Raw genomic sequence first — 22,478 nt, 5'->3', positions numbered from 1 at the left:
AATTCTTGCTCTTGATTCTGTTATTGTCAGTCGAAAAACAAGAAGTTATCAAAATCAAAAATGATCAAATCAAAAATTCAAATAACAAACAAACAGCAATGGAATAAGGGGTTGATTTTACTGATAAAAATCCCATGGTCGTGCACCTATGGTCGCAGGAGCTCAGAAATCAGGCTGTTGTGGTTAAAAAATGATGAGGACAGGAAAGAATGAGCATGAATATTGAGAAGGTCAGCCTAGATCTGGTATTATGGGAGCCGGTTTAATGTTTTTTATGTGTTTATTGACTTTGTTCTATTAGCAAAAAACTGCGCTGACATGCGACACGACTCCCGCCATGTGCGCTGTCCTGTGTTCAAAGTGTTCTTCTAATAATGTGGCTCTATATTAGAAGATGCCTGTATCGTTCCTTTCTCATATAGTTTGTACAGGTCAAATATACAAACGCTTATACAAAAAGTAATATAGCCGACCAAACGCACCAGAACCACAGGCCTGATTTCTGTGGTTTCAGAGCTTCCATACATTGCTCTACACATTTATTTCCGCTTATTATGGGAAATTCTAAATTTGGATCATTAGAATTCGACTCTTTATTCCATTGCTGTTTGTTATTTTCTGGTTTTATGACTAGTTTCTGGTTCTATGACTAGTGAAATTGTAAAATGAAGCTATTTCTTGATTTTTCCACTGACAATAACAGAACCAGAAACGAGAATCGACCCATTTGCCGTTTTATAATACTTGTTTTTAAAATGAAAATCAAATGAACAGAAGGTACACAGACGCTTGTGTCTCTCCTTCTTTAATGTTCTCTGGCACCTTTGAATGCTGCCCTCCTTGTTTGCCAGTTAGCTTACCTTCTTGGCTGAAGTATTTCCATTTTGGGTGACTTTTTACAAGTCAAATATCTTACTTTTTACTCCACTACATTATGCGAAATCTGTCGTTCCTTTTGGCTTATGTGTGCATAAAAACATAACATGTCAAAACAAAAGAAGCGTGAAGCAAGAACACCAATCAGGGTACAGTGCACACTTTGTTTTGAGCTTGTTTTGACCTTGGTTGGACATACCGACCCAGTTCAAGTATACGGTTCAACATCAGTGCAGTTTGGGAGTGTCTATTCCAACATAAATGATGGAAGAAACTCCTGACTCTAACCAACTTTGTGTAAATAGACCACAATATAGAAATACATACACATATGCAGTTGTGACTGGTATGTTTCTTTTTTCTGAATTTATACAAACACTTTTGCAAAACTCTCACTTTTTTAAAGCAGGTTTTTATTAAACTTAAACTTGTAACCACTTGGTTCTACCTAATGGAAATTGTTTGCCTTCAGTGTTTTGTGCTTTTGATATTTTAAATAGACATCAGCGTCAGAATAATTAATGACATTCTATTAAAAGATCACAAGAGTTTTCAAGAGTGACACTGGAGTATTTTCACCTTAAACGAGTTAATGAAGCAAAAGTCTTGTTACAAAAATGATAACAGGACATTAGAGCCAAAATTAACCTCTTAGTACTTTTACTTTCGATACTTAAGTACATTTGAAGGCAAATACTTTTGTACTTTTACTCAAGTGGAGGTCTAAGGGGAGGACTTCTACTTTTACTGGAGTAAAATTTTACCTTGGGTATCTGTACTTTAACTCAAGTACATGGTTTGTGTACTTCGTCCACCACTGGCACTAACACACGTGTCTTCATTTACACAGGATCTTGTGTAGAGTCAAATAAAGCGGATCCTTCAGTGGATTTAATACTGTTTACAGCAGCTCTACCTGCTTTTGAAAGCTTAAAAATGGGAAAAACATTGGAAAAATCCATTACATGTTGAAGTTTAATTTCTTAAACTCAACAGCACAGTCTTAAATGTTAGAATGCTTAAACAAACCACACATAAAATACTGAAACTTTAAATTGGTAAATAATATGAATTTGAATCAACAGTTCCCTAAGAGTCTGGCAGTGTTAGTTGTTCAAGAAAGCATCACATTCTTAATGTTCTTTTCTTTCAAACAGTTAAAGAAACATTATCAGTGCTATTAAGAATGTCATTTACAATCTTTGCATGAACAATGTTGGTCCTGAACATTGAGATTATGGTAAATAAAAGAGAGAACTACAGCTCTAGATGATATTGTGCGAGTTCAGTGGATGATGTGCCAACCTGTTAGTTTTCCAGTTAACAATGGGCCCCCTATGGGCAATATGTCATTCTGTGATATTTTAAATGGCTTCACACACTATAAAAAGAAAAAAAAGAGAGAAAAAAAGCAATGCAGTAAGCTACCACACTAATTTAAGCAAGATATCTGCAAGTATCAGCATATAAAAGTTAAGACCTTTGTAATGACCCCTCTACACATTGTAAAATGGATTAACTGGCTTTGAGCCAGCCATTTTATGCAGTTTTAACTTTATGCCACGTATGTGAACACTGCAAATATAATTATATGGCAGATAACACTGTATCAGCAGCCTTTGTTGCAATTTTTTTTTTTTTGATTTTTTGATTTTTCCCCAATTTAGTCAACTCCAATTCCAGTTGGCTAGCTGGCTGTTTTAGCTAGCTAGCAATCTAAATAGTAAGAAACTGACTGGATGGCACCTGGAGTTAAAACTGATTGTCACCTCAAACTTGACAGCCGTGCTCATCTCCAAAGAGTCTGATGGGCAAAGATGCCAACTGTGTGATGCTGGTGACCAGGTAGCATTTAGCCTAATAAACAAACATCACAGAAATGCATGGTTTGACAAAAGTGTTCATTCAAATGGCTTCAGAGTTTTTGAACATTTTAATTATTAAATGAATTTAATAATATCTAATACTCTCGGTACAAAATCCTGTTTTAGTAACGCAGCACTACCTGTGTTAACCACCCCGATGTCAGTTCTGTACTGTAGTGGTCTGACGCTAATTTGTGCTGACTTGAATTTTGTATATTTAATGATAAGACTTACTGGATGACAGCATGTGGTTAACTGCTTTATAATGAAACTTGTGTTACCTGTTATGCAAAAAGCATTTAGCAGATTTGAAATCTGTGTGTATCGTGAGTTGACTGAGTAAACTTTTGGAAAAAGAATTTTCCACATGATAATTAATGAAGAGGTTCAGAAATCAGTTTTGGTGAAAACGTTTGATAAAAACAGAGCTTCCTTATAGTCCTTATAAACAGAGTCTTCCTTAAAATCAAATAGTAATAAATAATCAGAACCTCTGTATGAACAGGAGATTTATATACTGTAAACTTTTCTCTCTGAGGGCTGTGTGCTACATCTGCATGAGCTGTTTACTGATGTTTCTTAAGTAACCAACAGAACAGTAAACAGCAGAACAAATAAAGATGGCACTACTGCTGATGATCCACTCTTAACTTTTATGCACTGAAAATTATTCTTCTTACCAGCACTTTTGAGTTCATAGACCACCTTACACCACAGATCTTTCACTTTGTCTCTTTTTTTAACGTCAGTCACGAGAAAGGTCTCATATGGAGGAATTAAACCTCCTTCTCAATTTTGTATGCTGAGAAATTTTCTATTGCAGCTCCAAAACATGTTTTAATTTGAAAACAGGACTTGTTACCAAAGTCAGTTAAACGCTGGTTGAAAGAGCTGGAAGTGAAAGACCCAAATCGAATTGTTTTATTGAGAACATCTGAGTTGTTGAATAGCATCAGTCAGAAAGAAATGCAGTGTGTAAAACTGAAAGTCACCTGACTGATAGGCTGCTGATCCGTTACGAGTAGCATTGTTAAATTCCATATATGAGCAATCTTCCCTGCACAGAGGTTCCACTGTATACATGTATATAGCAGCAGACTGGTTTATGCTGAGTCCATGTTTGGCGCATTTATTAAGTGCAGTTTTCCAGGCAGCTGCAAAACCAGGAGTGTTCTTTTTTTCATCTTCAATGTATTTTGAGATCACTAATTCATTCATGGCGTCCCTGCAGCCTTCATAAGGGTCATCCACAGAGTTATCAGCCCTGTCCAGGGGCCAAACATGACCACTGCTCTGTAGGAAAATGGTCAGACAAACAATTGCAAACGTTTAGTCGGTTAGGGGAGAAGCCTTGAATAAGCCCACCTTAGACTAAATTAACATGAAGCAGTGCAAAAAAAGTCAGAGACCACCTTTCATTGATTTAATTTCCAGTCAAAATGGACATTCAATGTATTCATTATTCAGGAAGTATTTCTGAGGACATTATATACAAGATAATCATCTTGGGTAAAACTGGGAAAGTCAAAGGAAAATAAATTAAAAAAAACTGTAGTTTCCAAAACATGATTAAAACATATAGAAAAAATTGGCAAGACCTGGTAGCCACCAAAACTGTCACCATCAGATGAACAGTGCTTAAAGCTTTTGTCTTTGAGAGAGAGGAGAAAATTAAGCTCCAATTTGCTTCAGATGTGTTTCTGTCCATCTTTCTACTGTGAGAAGACAACTCAACACTATGAGTCTGACAGGATGTGCAGCTGTGAAGAAATTTGTACTAGAACACCAAAACTGGATATCTGAGATAAAGTTTTATGACTGATGAGTCTAAATGTGATATTGGGATTGTTTGGATTGTGAGAAACAGAAAATGCAACCAACTTCTGAGACTGAACTTTGTAGGTGTGGAAAATGTTCTTTGAAAAACTGAAACCAAGTCTGGAGGCTGTAATAAAGGTAAAGTTTTCTGTTGTATGGTTTCAGATTTTTTCTGATTCAAAAAAATGATGAATTAAATGATTAACTGTTCAGTAACTGTTCATAATGAAAGGCCATTTTGACTGGAAATTAAACTAATGAAAGAGTGGTTTCTGACTTTTGCACAGTATTGTATTTCTTAAATGGACTTCTCTGATTTTAGTCATTGTGGCTTATAAAAAAACGAAGGTTCAGTTTCTCTCTTAAAATAATTAGACCAGTTTTTCATGAATTTTTTTAAAAACTATGAAATAAAGAAGAGAAAATATGAGAAATCTATTGTACATTTTAAACTCACCTGTGTTCATAATAAGACCAGTCAGTGTTTTATTTTTATAAAACAATAGGCTTATAACATTATATGTGTAGTTTTTATATGTATAGTTTGACGCGCGAAAATTGAAAACATTTGAACTTTGTAAGACTCTGTTTACCACTGCTCAGTAAACGCAGTGTGTTGTGACGGACGTCTGTGCTGTATCCTGTTGGAAATACTGCGTTTTAAACAGCATTTAGGCACACAGGAAGGTTTTTTAAGTTGAGGGTGCTGAAATTTTAAGCAGATTATATGTGACGTGACGTCATGCAATATAATTTGCCCTTTTTTGTTGCTAATTTACATCAAGCAGAAGCTGTGATACAGTCCTATAACCAGGCTAGAGACGATAATATATACATCCAATTGACACATTAAACCACTGCTTTCTCCTTCTGGACAAACTTTAGGCAAATGAGCTGAACCAATCAGATTTACGTGGTGCGATAACTGATTGTGTCACACCCACAATCAATAAGATTTAGCAGTGGAACGCACATGGAGAGGCAGATATAACGATTGATCAAACATTATTATAAAAACATTATTGACTGTTTTGGGACTCAGAACTGGCCTATAGCTCTGCACAGATTTTCCTACTTTTTATCTCAATCTGCGTGTGTTTGAGCAATGTGCCTGCAAAACAGTCAGTCAAAATATGGTGTTCATTTAAACAATTCGGTTACTGCAGATTATGAAAATACAAACTCCATTCTAAAATAAGCGCTGAGCATTTTTAATACAAATGTGAGTAAATCTGTCCTATTGTGCAGCCCCTGTTGGTTCTCCGGTTCAGTTTTACCCGCCCTCTGTTTTGATTGGTTACCTTGTTAAAAGTAACACATGAGGAGTGGAACTTTTCAGCTAAAGTTGAACATTTATTTTTTTTTTACCCGATTTTCTCCCCAATGTAATCGTCTCCAATTCCACCCACTAGTTAGGACTCCCCCAATCACACGATGCTATCAACGCTAGGAGGGTGAAGGCTAACACAGGCTTCCTCCGAGACCTGTGAAACCAGCCACCGCTTCTTTTCGAACTGCCGCTCACGCAACGTCATTGGACAGCCGAACGCGCTCGGAGGAAAGCGCCAACCGCCAGATCTAACAGACGCCTGCGCTGACTAGCATCGCGTTGGGTGATGGGGGGAGAAGGAGGGGCCATCCTACCCACCCAAAGAGAGCGAGGCCAATTGTGCTCTCTTGGACTCCCGGCTACGGATGGCTGTAGCATCACCAGGGACCAGGGATCGAACTCGCGATCTCCTGATGATGGGGCTAACGCTTAGACGGTTGCACCACTCGGGAGCCCAAGTTCAACATTTTTAAACTTTATTGAGTGGAAAATCAGGTAAGACTGTTTGGTTGAATTACTGGTGCATCTAAGATTGCAGCATTTATCCAGGCAGTAGTCTCAGACATTGTTAACAACACACTGGTGGCTTTTTAACACTACAATTTAAGCTTCCACATTAGCGAATGTGGAAGTGTGAGAATGGTCTAGTCCTTATGAATTAGCAAACTAATAATGTAGCAGGCTGCTGTAACTTTTATCATTTTTCTTAAAGGAGCACCATTATATTATAGAGATGTGCTTTAGTCACTGTGTAAGTATATGTCACTTACCTTCCTTATAGAGAAAGAAACAGTCATCAGGAGCAGTGCACTGACCAAAGACACAGTCATCTTCATACAGCTCAGGTCTTTTAATGATGGACAAATCACACTCTGGAGAGTGAAATCAGTGGAGTTGATTAACAAAACAAGGATACTTGACCATCACAAGGTATTGCAACAAGTACACTGCCCTCCAAAACATGTTGGGACAGGGCAGGTAAATATAAAAAAAAAAACAGATGTGCCAACAATACTCTGTGACTTCAAGCTCACCCAAAGTCACTGCCCTACCAAAACAGGCTGAATTTCCCAAAATTATCTTATCAAAAAAGATGATTCTTAAATCGTAGAGCGAGCATCACACTGAACACAGTTAAGGTGATCGTAAAGCTAAGATGCTGTTGGGAAATAGGAACCAGGTCAGTAAAGTATTTTTGTGCTGTAATGTAATAAGATGTTTTTGGTGTGTGTGTGAAAAAGGTGATATTCTGTACTTTAAAACGACAGAATTTCACATTTTCCACATTCATGATAAAAATGTCATTACAATATGAAATGTAGTTGTGTAACTGAGTGGCAAGCAGGCCAAACTTGGTCCTCAGCCTGCTGGAGTATAACTGTATACAAATTCAAAAGTTAAAAAAAAGTTGGGACAGTGTGTGGAATGCAAATAAAAACACGAAGAATGGATTTAAAAATCCACTTTGATCTGTATTGAAACGAAAGCAGCACAAAGACATGTACTGTGTTTTTTTAATCAACTTCGTATTTTGTAAATATACACTTATTCCGAACTTGATGCCTGCAACATGTTCCAAAAAGCTGGAACAGATGCAATTGAAGACTTGGAGCATTGCTAATTGTTTAGAAAACATTTTTGAAGAGATAATGTAATCATGTAATCCATGAGGTATAAAAGGAGTATCCAAAAAAGGCCTGACCCAATATGAACAAGAATGGCTCAAGCTCACCACCTTGGCAACTGTGAGAACAATGTTTCTCTACAAGTTTTTGCAAAGAATTTAAGTTATTTTACTCTCATTTCACCGTCCAGATTGTTACCAGAGTAAAGTTCAAAAGCCAGGGTCTGTCGTGGGTGGTATGGGTGTGTATTAGTGTCCATGGCATGGGTAACTTGCACATCTGTGAAAGCACAATTAATTCTGAAAGATATATACACTGTAACATATGCCACCCTTTACCTGCCATCTTTTTCAGGGACATATATGCTTATTTCAACCTGACAATGCCAAGAAACATTCTGCACGCTACCGCAGCAAGGCTGCGTGATCAGAGATTGTGGAAGCTAGACTAGCATGATAGCAGATGAAGGTCCATACGGTTGTGCAGCTGAACACTTGCACAACTGAAGAATGTCATGATCTTGTCTCAACAGTTTCAGAACATGTTGCAGTCATATTTGGAATGAGCATATATTTAGCAAAAACATTGAAGTTCATAAGTTAAAATATTAGATGTGTTTTTGTATTTTTGTTTTCAATTTAATACAGGTCACACAGACTACACTACTACTACTTTCATTACTTTCTGTGTTTATTTGAATATCACCCACTTTTCACACAAACCCAACTTTTTAACTTTAGAGCTTTCTCTAAATTGCCAATAACACACCTTGACTCACTAATTGAGTCCCTTGAAATCACACTTGTGCAATCTGGGCTGACCAGGCAGGAGGGGTACGAATCTAATCATAAGGAGCAGTGCTCTGTAGTTTTGAGCCGTGAGCAAGGTAATCCCTTTGGATGTTGAGAGCCAGATATATCAGGAAGTGCCCAACAGTTAAGCTTAGTATAGGTGAGCTTAGTGCCGATAGAGTGATGAAACCCACCTATTTGTGGTTGGTATCTGCCTCTTATTGTGGCAGGTGAAGTAGCAGTGACTATTTTCTCCTCCATCACATCTGATCCAGATTATTTGGTAATTATCAAGCCCTTCATTAGCTGGATCAAGCTGTGAATTTGCTGGTATTCACCAAAGGGTATCATATTAATTTTATTATAACCCAGCGTTTTACAGTTACATATTACAGCTCTGTTCATTATTCTAGAATTTTATTTTTTACAGCTTCCTAGTGCTTAGAACGTGCATAGAATAATTGTACAGGGTTAAATCATCACAGTTTTACCAGAGGCTATAGTGAAAGCTTTACTGTTTCATTTATTTAAGGTGGAATACATGCACTGTAGTGTTTTCTACATTGTGAAGGGGAGTGAAGTTTACCGTTAAGGGCGGAAACTGCCACTTCCGTCCATCACACAGATATGCAGCTAACAAAAACAATCAAAGTGAAACTAAATGAAACTAAAACAGAGGCAGGGAGCACAAAATTTAGCTTCACTTTGTTTGCTTTTACCACTCACTGCTATAAAACCTATAAATGTACAAACAGTAACATAAAAGAATACATCGATCACCACAGTAGGGTTTTAATGTATCACTGCATTATATGGATGTTGTGGGAAGTTAAATGTGCAGATTAATGTTTGCATGTGTGGTGACTTGCTGCAAATGTGGCTCTCCTGCTGATTCTTTCTTGCATATGTGGTTCCTTACTTTTTTTCCCAAATAGTCCAGATGTATGCAGCTGAGTGAGTGTATGCAAGCCTTGAGGAACAGCTCTGCTGTGCATCTATGAGAGAGTCAAGAACCACCCACTCAAATAACTCCCCGCCCCTTGACATCTTTTTGCACAACTCACACAGACTTTCCATTAAGCTAGTTCCTCTTATTTCCTTGAGTGCCGGCTTTATAGTTTGCCTTTAATTTTGCCCTCAGTCCATCTAAGATGATACATTCCATCTTCAACAGTCACTTCACTGATAACTGAGGAAAGCTGTTTTAGGGTCTGTCTGGAAATGAAGTCAGTGATAACATGGTGTAAAGTTGTTTTCCTACAGCATAGTGGACCCAAACAGAACCAAAGATGACTATAATAGTTATTTAAATAGGAGACAGACCAAATGTATAACTTAAAATATACATGTAAAAGGGCCTTATACGCAGATGGAGAGATCAAACAGGGAGGGGAGAGAGATTTTGAGGGTGTAGTTCTAGAAGTCTAAGTTAATTATTTCCTCACAGAATGAATTGAATTCACATCATGATTTAATGAAAAATACAAAATAAAAAATTAAAGAAAATTCACTTAAGTAAATTTTTTTAAATGATGCATTTTATTGTTTGGTACACTTCAGTGAAAAAACTGTTAATTTAATAATTAATAATTTAGCAAAAGCATAGGTCATTTTTTTTCCAATTTCACACATGTTGCTTTTTCTTCACATGATTTAGTACAAAGTGGTTGGACCTTTTGCATATTTAAGGTCCTTAACTGCAGCCTAACTAGACATGGCTTACAGTTGATTTCTGCTCTGTAGAATAAACAGGATGAAGGCTGAGGGACAGAACAGTGGCCAGCCTGCAACTGATGGAATCCCAGGAGGAAGCTCATCAGAACCAAACCCCTGGACACAGGTGCCTATGTTCAAGATTCATTACATTTAATGTACATCATTCCTTCTCTAGTGCATAAACTGTGGAATCGTCCCTCCACTGATACAGTCTGAACACTTTTGTATAGTACACCATCCACAGTGAGTGACGGTGTTGTTGCAGTAACTGAGCCTCATGTAGTTGTAAGTGACTGTTCTAGATCTTGCCTGATGGGAAGGGTTGGGTTGTAACGAAATACATGTAACGGCATTATGTAATTTGGATACCAAAAATGTGACTAATTTGTTAGTTATAGTAAAAAAGACAGTAATTACAGGTACAGTATAAAACAGAGATGATTAGCAGCTGGATTACAATAAACCTCACACACGCAAACTCTGCACATTTTGCTATAAAGTCACTGTTCTGAATGAGAAATGTGTCACATGAATCATCACATTTGAAGAGTTTTTCATTTTGGGAAACAGGGAGGGGGTCCTGCTGCCAGTAGAGATTTTTGAAGAATCCCCCTTCTCAGCAGCAGTTTGTGGTCTTTTATTCAGCCTATAACCACAGAATTTTTAGTAAATATTTTAACTTTACTGGCAGAAGATCTGCAGCGTTTTCCTAAAAGACACCTGAATCAGACGCTTTCTCTGTATTTACATAACACGTCGGTATACAGCAGCAAACTGGTAAGTAAACTGTTTTTTCATTTTTTACAGACTGTCTAGTTATAAAACATTTTCCCTAACATTAACTGGAAATATTTTTGTGAGCTGACATTAACAGTTCAGAAACGTAAAGGGAGTAAAGGACTGTACACAGCAGTGAGGTTTAACTTCCTCAGTTGTGATGTCTTCAGCTGATTTTGAATGGTGGGTGTATAATGTGTTACATGTGTAAACTATCAATATTTTTATCTTAGTCTGCCAGACTGCAGCAGAGTTAGTTCAATATTTGACATTTGTGTGAGATTCAGATCTCTGCTCTTCCTCACCAGTTAGCATTATGTAGATGAATTGGTGCAGTTGCAGTTTCATGGTAAATGAAAAACAAACTACATTTTTATTGTATATTTGACAGACTAAGACAATGAAGCTGCAGTGTCAGGGCACTGAGTTAATTTCTTTGGTGATGTTCTTTAGTAAGATAGCATTTATATTTATACACCCACAGCACCTGCACCTACCTTACCTTATAACCTTAACTTATACTCAAACTTCAAGCCTTGTCTTTGTGATTTGGAGATTGATTGTTCACCTTAACCTCACCTATACTTTACTCACAACAACCATTCAAAACAAACTTTTACCTCACTCCAGCTCACATGCTGCGCATTAAAACGTGCACAACTACCTTCTCTCTACAGCATCTACTTAATTTCACTTGTCAATGCAACTCAGGAAAAACTGCAAAACTACACATTTAGTCTCATGCTTTTTTACCTTGGTGGGTTTTTTTCCATTTTTAAAAACCAAAAGCTATATTTACTGTAAATAATTACAACTACATACCTAACATATGTTAGCTTTTAACTTATTACAGTGCATAGTTCGATCTATCTAACACTACAGCCCTGTCAAGGGAACAGTGTCCTGTGAGCAGCATCCTTTGACCGTTGAAGAACAGAGTGAAAGGGGGCTAACAAATCATTCAGAGAAACAGATGGATTACAGGCTGTAATTGTACAAGTACAAAGTTCACCTTCAGTATATGATAAACATACTTGACAAAAACAGACAAGGAGTGTAGATACAAGGTAGGTGTACTTAACCAAGTGGCCAGTCAGCATATGGTGGAACCAAGCAGCATTCCCCAAAGCAACGGCTCGACAAAGAAAACAAACTACACGTGTTTAATAAAACCACAGTGTTTATTTAGCAATATTAAGTAAACACACTACAAGACAGAGCAGCAAAATGCAAAAATACTGAGCATGTGTTTATAATGACATGTATAGCCATGAATACTTAACTGAATGCTGGAGCATCCAGATCACGACCAGAGCAATAACTACTCGTACACCGCTTTGCAGCAGACGTCCGCTGTAACAGGACAACATCTGCTCTGGTCAGTCTACAGGTATATGGTCATTTCATTTCTCCTCTACCAGGAGGCATGTCTGGGGTGGACAGCATTGGCACAATTGCCTAGTAAACAAAGCAAACCCATCACACACACACACACACACACACACACACACACACACACACACACACTATACTTTTTTTTATCTATAAAGAAATACCAAAGGCTAATTATAACATAAAATGATATTTGAAACGCTGATTAATTAAAAAATGAATCCTTTGGACTTAATGTTTGTTTTCACTGACAAGTGACTGACAAAGAGTGTAGATCAAAAGCAGTAAAAAGTGAAAAGCGTGCACGTAAAACAACAAAACTGAAGCACTCCTGTAACACGAGAGACAAGCTCTTGTAAATTAAGTTAAAGGGAGTACTGGTAAAATACCTAAAACAAAAGCACACTCTTAACACAAGAGATTTCAAACCACAAACAAGTTAAAAGACATTACCTGTGGTAGGTGTCCTCTCTCCCTTCAGCCATCTTGAAGGCCTCCTTTTAAGACTTGGGCTCCTCCCCAGTTACACCAGCCAGAGGCCCTCTACATGACTGATGGCAAAATCAGGTACACCTGGAAGGGTGGGAGAGAGAGAGAGAGAGAGAGAGAGAGAGAGAGAGAGAGAGAGAGAGAGAGAGGGAGGGGGGGAGAGAGAGAGGGAGGGTGGGAGAGAGGGAGGGAGGGAGGGAGGGTGGGAGAGAGGGAGGGAGGGAGGGAGGGTGGGAGAGAGGGTGGGAGAGAGGGAGAGAGGGAGAGGGTGGGGGAGAGAGAGAGAGAGAGCGTGTGTGTGTGTGTGTGAGAGAGAGAGAGAGAGAGAGAGAGAGAGAGAGAGAGAGAGAGAGAGAGAGACCGACCAGGCCTCCCAGAAGGTACATCTAGGGGTTCACAGCATTGTCACAATTGCCCATAAAACAAAGGAAGGGAAGCCTACAACACACACACAGCTGAAAGCACACAAGCAATTCACAGAGGTCTAAGGGCATATTTTAACTGAAAAACATAGGTAGACAATTTTATTCTTACCCCAAATGTGGTCAATCAGCCAACAGGTGTTTGGTGTTGGCAGACCCCTCTTGCCGTAAAGCTGGAATTTGGGTGTTGGAATATCACTCCAGTACAAGTGAAAGTTGTCATATTTTTACTTCAGTTAAAGTACTGGAGTACTAGCTTTTAAAAATACTTAAGTATTCAAAAGTACATTTTCTTTTTAATGTCAACACATTGTTGCACTGTTGCCTGATTAAAACATTTATTTTTAATAGCTAACTATTAGTATTCATCAGCAGTGGATTCACACAGGAACTGGTGTAATGTCCCCACTGGTTCCTGTACGTGTTAACACACTGTGTTAGCAGCAGTGGTGCTGTCTGCCTTTCACCAGATTCATCACACATTCACAAACGTATTACTTGCAATTTTCAACAGATACTCAAACAATGTACTTAAGTACAGTACTCCCCCCCCCATATCAAATGAATGCAGATGTTGCAGTAGGGAGCCAATAAAATGACAGCCTTCAGCCGCTCGTGAGCTAATGGCTGTGTTCATAGGTGGAGTTTGAGGTCGAGCAGTGAGTGCACAGCTCCCCCTACTGACCAAACTTTATAGTGTTAAAATCACTACAATTGGAAAGAATAAAATGTGAAATAAACAGAAGTAAGACCCGACCAGACCATCAGACCAGCACTAGAGCAGCATAAACCAGCATAAACCATGGAAGTCCTATCGGTCTATGCTGTTTTTTCAGGATCAGTAGTATAAAACAAAAGCACAGTGTCTTAAATGGAACACAGAAAGTCTGCAGCATTTGTTTAAATCAACACGCATGTAAAATAAGTACATCCGCTCTTGTACTGGACTTCCCTGAACACATATTAAGTCACAAATAAAAAAGTGTTGGTGATGTTTGTGTTGTTGCTCATTTAACCATCGGAATTAACAGTATGCAACTTTGATGAATGAGGGACAATTGTTGAATCATTTAAGTTATTAAATACCTTTCAATGGTAATTACAATTTTTTTTTCTGCACTGTTTAAAGGTTAAGATGTAAACAAAGTCATTCAGAGTGGTTTGATCTGTTCTAGAGAAACTTTCCAATTCAGCGATTTTCACAGTGGTGGTGATAGGAACCAAACATCTGAAGCATTTAATGCCTCTAAAAGTTCCTTCACAGAACGTTATTACAAGAAATCATTAAGAATACACTGTGATAGCCAAGACATTGTATTATGTTAGATTTTAAACTTCCATTGCAAAGAGATACATGCAGGGGTTTTAAGATAGGACAGCAGTTTACCCAAAGAAAACTTTTTTTTCTAAATCTACTTTTATTTGTCCATTATCAATATTGTACACCAAAAAAGAAACAGTTTTGAAGTGTGAAGTAGATTTCTGTAGTTTGCACAGACATAAAATGGCTATTTCTGTGTTGTAGATGTCACAGTCCCTGCTTCTTGTTGCTATAATTATAAAAAAAAACAAAAGTTTGTAATTTGGTCTACAATTAAATATTTCATATCAAACCACTCTAAATGACTTTGTTTTACGAGATATGTCGAATTTTTTTTTTTACAAATTTCCCCTTTAAGAGCTTGGTTTGATTTATTCAGTGTCTTTCAGTAATGTAAACAAAGGCAGTTCAATATTTAGGATGGTGGATTTTCACACATTGGTTCAGGAGGGTTCTGTAAAACCCTTTATGTTGTGAAAAGAGTGTTCATCAATATATTTATGGAAAAGTTTATTTGGTAACCGGTTTGCTATGTTGCTTGTTTTGTGTTACAAATTTTACATTTATGGTTAATTTGTTATATATTTTGTTATAGACCACCTCATAATCAGACACTCCACAAAGGGACCCCCAAGACCTCAAACACAAATCGGACCCTGATTTAGTGAATGAAACTTTAATGAGAGTTTAAGTTCATCTTGTGGTTTGATAACTATTGCACACAGAAAGCTGTCAACTGTCGTCTCCCATTGTAAATAAGAAATAGACAAATAAGAAAGATGATGTAGAGAGATTAACACAGCAGCTCTGTGTAAAGGAGATTTAGACTGTATTTACTGTAAAAAAGCTGGAATCAAATCAGAGTCTTAATCCTGCTGTGTCTTACAGGAAATTCTCCCCAAAAGAATGTAAAAGACAAGATGGAGATGAACAGAGAAAACGCTGAGCAGTTTTTATAGCTTGTCGATTGTGATGGGAAGTTTGATTCACTTAATGATTTGATTCCTTAAATCTCACCTCACCTAATATATTCTCTTTATTTTCACCTCCTCCATGTACAACAATGTCTGATTATACTTTCTACAAAATAGTTTCTGTACGCACAGTCAGATTTTATAAAAGGGTCAACTTAAAAGAATAATATGGAGAAAATTCATAATTATGGGTCAATATCAATGTAATGTGCCTTCAGTGTCCCCAGCATAGTCCTTTAAATTTTATACAAATGTTGTGAAACAATACATTTTTAAAGTTTTACTCTGAATGAACACATTATTATGAATATATAAGAATGTTAACCTTTACTTTAAAATACATTTTGTACATTTTAAACCATGTTCTTTGATGAGGAGGTGGGATTTGCTGGATGGTTAAGTTAAAAGACTCTTTTATTGTATTATTTTATATATAAGACAACTTTTTAAATATCTAAATTTTCTTAAAGTTTTAAAGATGTTTGTTAATAATTTAGGCATTTAGATTATTCACAAAACTATTAAGCTATTCAAACTTGTCAAACAGCGTGGATATTCTTTATTTACACGTTTAATCTTAAACTGGAACTACATGATCATCTGCATAATGTCCTGATTTCCAGTACTATTCCTTCTTCAGACTCTGGGAGGATGTAACACAGGGGCATGTTGTAAATTGTCACTATGCAGGTATGTAGCTTTAGCACAGTTATATCTAAGGCTTGCAAACTGTAAGACATGAGGCGAAGAAATGTAAGAAATGAGGCGCTGACATATCATGCAGCATAACCAACAGCAGAGGACTTTTATTTTTACATACTTTTAAGAAATAGTGGTGCCCAAAGAAGACCCCAAGTGACCTTCATGGTGCAATACCAAGGTTAGTAGCCCTTTCCTGTTTGGCCGTCAGGTGGTTTGACCCCAGGAAAAAGATGAAAATGCATTATTATTATAATAATGTTCATATATTTGAAATTAAATGTATGTATAAACATAAGTTCAAGAACAAAGGTTTAAAATGGTGTCCAAGAACAAAAACTACTCTATACATGTCTATACAAGTTGTGGTAAATCTGATTAAATATTAATTGATTATTACTATTTATGTCTGGCTGCACCACCTGACATCACCTTCGTAAATGAATGTATGAATTGAAATGAACCTTTACAGCAGCTGTGAAACAAGTATAAATATATTTAACAGATTCTAGCAGGAATAAAAATGCACCTCACATCCTGTTTAATGAGAATTTTTCAATTAATAATGTTGAAGCCTTATTTGTCATTGACCCAGAAGGTAAAAATTAGAACAAAGCTATTTGTTTGCAACATGGAAATAAATTGGGAATTTCCTGCAAAATATTCATAAGGGTGTTATAAATACTGTGCAAATACAATTTACACAACAATCCATATCAATGAAATACAGCTTAGTGTTATGCTGCTGAAATATTACACTATTTTTGATTACCAATAATTCTGATACATTTTATTTATTACAGTCAAAATCCCAGCTGAATGACGATTAGTCCGAGCAGGGTCGCCAAATTGTTAGTTATAGACAAATAGCAAAACTGTAGCTACAGCCAACAGTCTAGAACCCAGGCTGGGTAGCCTTCTAGCAGGACCTCAGTAAAGAGTCCAGGTATATTAAATAAAGCAGATTCACTGCTTTAACACAAAACCTTCTGAGCTGCTTGGTAGCTTGTTGTCTGATGATGAAATCAAGCAACACCTTCTGACTAAGTCCATGACTAAGATGATGATGATAACTGACATCTTGAGTATGATGGCAGCGGTGATGCTGCTCCTGCTGATGAAAACAAAAATCTGATGATTACAATGTCCAGTGGTTCACGATTGATGACTGTATCAGGAATGGTCAATCTGTTCAGTCTTCCTCATCATGACGGCACTCATCTCCTTTTCATGAGTCCTGATGTCTCTAATGGTCCGTGGCTGAGATAATAATGATGAAGCAGTGGTGATGCTGCTGCTGATGAAAATAAAGGCTGAAGATAAAGTCCAGAGATGGTGATGACTGTATCAGGGATGGTGAGAATCTGTCCAGTGTTCTTTACATTCAAATCACCAATGATAGCAACGGTACTGATAACGATGAAAAGATTAATGATGGCTTGAACAGTGATGATTGCATGGCACTGATCTTCTCTTCATGAGTCCTGATGTCTCGAATATTCCTGCTGTACTTCCTCCCAAGGCTTCCTTTGACGAACATCTTCTGATCCGGACCAGAATCTAAACAGTCCTTTTGTCTAGAGTGTTTTGAGGACATTCAAAAACCACTGTGGTCTAGAGGCTCTAATCCAGGAAGAACGCTGCACTGGAACAATGGAACCCTGCATGATATACAATGAGAAAGAAAGAAAGAAAAAGAGAGATTTAGATATTGTAAACATGGTTAAATTAAACTTGATAGACATGTTAGGATATCACAAATCTGTGAATGTTAAAGGATAAACAGGAAAGAACAGATGGAGTAATTAAAAGAGAGAGAAAGTGCTCTAGATAGATTTTGCCATTTACCTCTGGTTATTTCTGCTGACTGGAGAACTTTAAATCTCTTTTAACCTTAAATCAAGTACATATATAGTTAATACTCGGATTTGATTAAAATGTTATTTTTCATAGTTTGCAAAGACTCCACATTTGTGTATGCCTTTACAACTGAAACTGAGGAGAACTCTGCCAATTTTTTAAAAATATTAGATGGTTAAGATGTGACCAAAATCATTCTGAGACGTTTGATGTAAAATGCTCTGTTCTAGAGGAACTTACCAAGTCAGTATTGTTCACAGCGGGAGTGACAGGAACCAGATGTCTGAGGAGCTTAAAGCTCCCTCACAGAAAGCTGCAACACGAAATGGTTATGAATACACTTTTTCTGATGACAGAGCCAATATTTTACAGTAGTTTTGAGATAAAGTTATGGACTAAAACAATTTTTTAAATGCTTTTGTGGTGGAGGGGTATGTGCAGGGTGTTGTAAGGCAATATAGTCCCTAATAAAATCTTATTTTTTCAGATGTATAGCTATTTTACTATCACAAAGATTACATATAAAACACGTGTAGGTTCACTATTCTGGAGAGTAAATAAAAGGCCTATATTTGCTCTGTAGACCTCATGAACCCTGGTGACTATCAGCAGCGCTATGAAGAAATCTAAACCGTCACGTGTCGATGAATGATTCGATTATGCAGGTATTTTGAACAATTACTGCTATTCCCCTTCAAAATGAATATTTTTTCATACCATGTTTCCAGTCTAGATTAGTAGATATGATGATCCACTGTCATGATCTCAGAGGTAAACATTCAGGGCCCTCCAGGTTACACAGAAACCTGCATCTGAAAAACACACACACACACACACACACACACACACACAGAGAACTTACAAAACTGCAGTTACTACATTAATGACATAAAAGTGCATGAAATCAGAGTGTAGAGTGTCAGTGATTAAAAGCCTGGTGGGGGTCCTTTTGGTTTGCTGGAAACCAGGAACGGTGCTGGCGTCTCAAGGATTCTTGTACTGCTGGACTGATGAGTCCTGAAACAGCCCTCTGAATCAATGGACACCACCTTCAGTGTCTTCGCCACTTTGGTTTGCTGCAAAACACACATAGAGAAATGCTGAAAATGCATAAACTAATATTTGGACACAATTTTACAGAACTACTGTGTTGCAATCTATTAACTGGAACTGCAAAATACAGGACTTACTAACCAGAGTAACATTCTGCAGTGATGTCTCCACTGATTCAGTGCGAAGGTAGATGGACGCTTCGCTGATCGATGTTCCAATGCGCTGAATGACCAGATGAGATGTTGATGAAAATATCTAAATAGGGCAATCTGGTAGCAGAAGTCTTATAGTCCAAGTGAGATTGTAGCTTTACCTTGATGCAGGCCACAGCACTGACAGTAGCGAAGTGCTGAGGAGGAAGCTGTAAAATCAGTGAACGCCATGAGGTTAAAATAAAAAAGCAGTAAAACAGACAAAGACAGCAGAAAATATAATCACAGTGAAAATATGAACCTGCACCAATAACTGAGTCTCACCTCCGGGAACAAACGATAAAATTCGTTGCTGAGCACCCAGCAGTGCTCAGACTCCAGCCCCTCACAGATGGTCTTATGTTGGAGCTTCAACTCCACCAGCTGCAGGAATCATGTAAACACATCTCATCATCAACTTCACCATTGTCACAAATCAAACTACAACAGTCAATAAAGTGTTTCTCTTTGCTGAAAAGTGTATTATTAGAAAAATAATCAGCTGAAACGAACCTTCGTGCTGTCAAAAAGTGGCTGTGAGAAGGTGTGAGCAAACAACCGGTTTGCTCTGTGCAAAGCTCGGCAGTGCTGCTACAGAGACAGAGGAAAAGAGAATATAAAGTGTTTAGGGGAAACTGAGATATTAAGCAGACATTAGCACTAAAAATCTTCTTTCTTTGCATTGAAACATTGTGTGAAGAGCTGAATTTTACCTTAATTCTCACCAGCGCTCCACAAGAACGAGGTGGAATTAAGACTGCCTGCTCCCAGCTGAGCACAGAAACCTACAGCAAAGACAAATACATGATTAATACAGGGATATTGGTGTATCTTTATGATCTTTAGCCATTTTAAACTGATAAGTAAGATAGACCACCTGTCGCATGGGGGCACATCCTGAAGAAAAGATGGCCCGCTTGTGTTCCTCCGTTCCTGAGGAAAATAATTTAAATAATAAGTGACATATTCAGGATCCTGAAAGGCTCGTACAATGTTAAGATTAATCTGCAGCACTGTTCACAAATTCTCCTGAATGAAGGGCAGCTGAAGGGTCACTACGAGCTGACCGTTTGTTACTCTGAGGCCAAATTACAGAAACATCTTATCTCTGAAATCTTACCTGTTTAGTTACCATGACAACTTCAGTTAGGTTTTTTAGGACAAAAGCTACTACAGAACAACAGTTCCTCACTTTATAATCTTATCCTAACTCCAGATAAGAAAACAGTATTACACGAACATCCTAACTATATACACACACACACACACACACACACACACACACACACACACACACACACACACATCATCTAAACTGCTTATCCTTCTGGGTCGCGGTGGGGTGCTGGAGCCTATCCCAGCTGTCCCTAACTATACAAAACTTTCTAAATATTGTCCTAATATTAAGACAACCCCAGTGTTATAATAACTTCGTTTCTGTTGTTTTTAAACAACTGTGACAGGTAGGATAGTTCAATTCTAGCAAAACGACATTATATTTATCACTTTTGAGATGTTTTCCTTTTTTAATTCTACGTTTTAAAACCCCAGACACTGCAGACTCGATCTCCACGTCTTATTGCCTTCGTGTGTTCATGTTGATGAAGAATCCTCTAATAAGATATTACAGTGATGGTGGTGAATAATGAGGAGACAGAGCTGATCGTGTGTCTGTTTATTAGGAGGAATAACGTTGGCGCTGCTGATTAAAGGGAAGTAGAACTGACACTGTTCTGATAAACAGCACGGAGCTCTCACTAATTCACATCTTACAGCTTATCACACTTTAGTTTTCACCTTTTTTACATCCATAACTGCAGCTTTCTTGCAAACTGACCTACATTTGTAACATTATTGTAAAGACGTGTTTACGTCTCAGCTGTGCAAGTATGGTCAGTTGCTAGGTAACAGACATAACAGCTGATTATCGACGTCCATCGAGTAGTTTAGGATTTACTAACTTGAGATAAAATACTGTAAAACAAGATAAAATTCCTAAATTAAGATAAGATTAAGATAAGATTAGCTTCTGTTATATAAATCTGTAAAATAACCTGATTTTAGTCTTGTCAGATAATACGTAATTCTGTAATATGGCCCCTTTAAGGAAATCTGTTGCCATAGCAACCCCAGACTTAGCCTAGTTTTAGGCTAAAGTCAGCTAACGCTACTAACACAAAACAAATCTGTAAATAAGTGAGTGAGACAGCAGTAAGTTACACTGCAATAGACAGCTTCTCTACTAAGCTTTAAATGCGGGCTCGGTTAGGGCCGCTGAGTGTGAGAGAGGGACATGAGTGTGCTCTTCAATAAAAAGTGCATTTTTTAAAAGCGTTTCTCCCCAAAAACCCCCTCAGACCTGTTTTACACTGAACTGCTGCAGTTCAGAAAACGCTGTCAGGATTAGCAGCACTAAGTTTCGCTCTCTACAGTCGTTTTTCTACATCAAGTGTCTCTCTTAGCGCTCTATGCCAGCAGGAATATCCGCTCGCTAACTCACCGTCGCAGGCGTCCGTCTGGGTCGCAGCATCTTCGGCCCTCGTCGTCCGCTGTCCGTCCAGAATCCGCCGCCACCTGTAAAGAAAAAAACAAGAGGTCACAGCTGCTGCTGAAATGCCAGCGGCACAAAGAACCGCTGGCCGCAGCTGAGCGCCGAGGAGAACCAGAGGAAGCTTCATCTTAAAGCAGGAGTGTCCGTTGATTCGCTGTGACTGAGAGCTCGAGTGAAAGCAGGTTGATCGTTTGGGTGTCGGTGAACGACTGAACGAGTTTAGACCTTCAGCTTCATTAGAGTTCTATGGAACGTTCTTTCACCTTGGTAACGTTCTTTAGTTCAAAACATGTTTAAGTTACGTGACAACAGTGTTTGAAACATTCAGTCCATTAAATCTCACATCTCACCTCAGCTCTGTAAAATTCCCCATCACTGAATCAGTGGCTTCATTTTTACTAATTCAGCAGACAGATAGCTCTGCTCACCGTGCAGTCTAAGGCAGATAGATATCAGCTACAGAGCTTTATCTCCTCAGTTACTGAGTTGAAGCGCTGCTTATTGCCTAAACATTTCACCAGCAGTGCAACTTTCCCAAACAACTGTCCTTATTTTGATTGTAATCTGAATTATTCAAACCCATTCTTTACATAAAAAAATGGCATGATTAGGTATAAAAAAACATCCTAGAGAGAGTGTTTCAGAGGTAAAGATGAGGAAGAGTTCACCATTCTGTGACTGCACCATCAAATAGTGCAACAACGCAAGAATAACGTTTCATAACATAA

The 22,478-nt window shown here is 37.8% G+C and overlaps 1 pseudogene; it reads right to left on the bottom strand.

Moving 5' to 3' along the window:
- Window positions 1-3,266: 3,266 nt before the first annotated feature.
- On the bottom strand, window positions 3,267-6,725 carry LOC118810791 (annotated as a pseudogene).
- Window positions 6,726-22,478: the final 15,753 nt, after the last annotated feature.

This window comes from Colossoma macropomum, unplaced genomic scaffold (assembly GCF_904425465.1).
Source record: "Colossoma macropomum unplaced genomic scaffold, Colossoma_macropomum, whole genome shotgun sequence".
Lineage (NCBI taxonomy): Eukaryota > Metazoa > Chordata > Actinopteri > Characiformes > Serrasalmidae > Colossoma > Colossoma macropomum.
Note: the sequence above shows the minus strand (reverse complement) of the source record. Positions and strands in the feature narration are given on the sequence as shown.